General features: G+C 33.7%; 2 protein-coding genes across 3 annotated transcripts in view; both read left to right on the top strand.

Annotated features, from left to right (window-relative positions):
* Positions 1 to 252, top strand: part of LOC116705558 (ovarian cancer G-protein coupled receptor 1) — a 12,595-nt gene that overhangs the window by 505 nt on the left and 11,838 nt on the right. The gene's annotated exons all lie outside the window — the stretch shown is intronic.
* LOC116705559 (G-protein coupled receptor 4-like) overlaps positions 1 to 252 on the top strand; it is an 8,700-nt gene that overhangs the window by 5,437 nt on the left and 3,011 nt on the right. The window lies entirely within an intron of this gene.

Raw genomic sequence — 252 nt, 5'->3', positions numbered from 1 at the left:
GTATCATCAGTAATTCGCGGAAACATATTTGGGAAACAGTGATATTAATAAGCTTAGATATGCAAAATAGTTTTGTGTGTCATGTGATGACTCAGGTTATGTAATGTAACCCAAAACAGGTTACAGTCATTTAAAAATGAAATTTAAAGGTGAAATTAGAAAATAATCTTTACACAACACATAATGCAGATGGTTTATCAAGTGGATTAATCAGCCTCATCCTAAACCAGAGGGCAGAGGGGCATTCAACAA

The sequence above is a fragment of the Etheostoma spectabile genome, chromosome 17, assembly GCF_008692095.1.
Source record: "Etheostoma spectabile isolate EspeVRDwgs_2016 chromosome 17, UIUC_Espe_1.0, whole genome shotgun sequence".
Taxonomy (NCBI): Eukaryota; Metazoa; Chordata; class Actinopteri; order Perciformes; family Percidae; genus Etheostoma; species Etheostoma spectabile.
The sequence above is the reverse complement of the archived record's forward strand: the minus strand, read 5'-3'. Positions and strand labels throughout refer to the sequence as shown.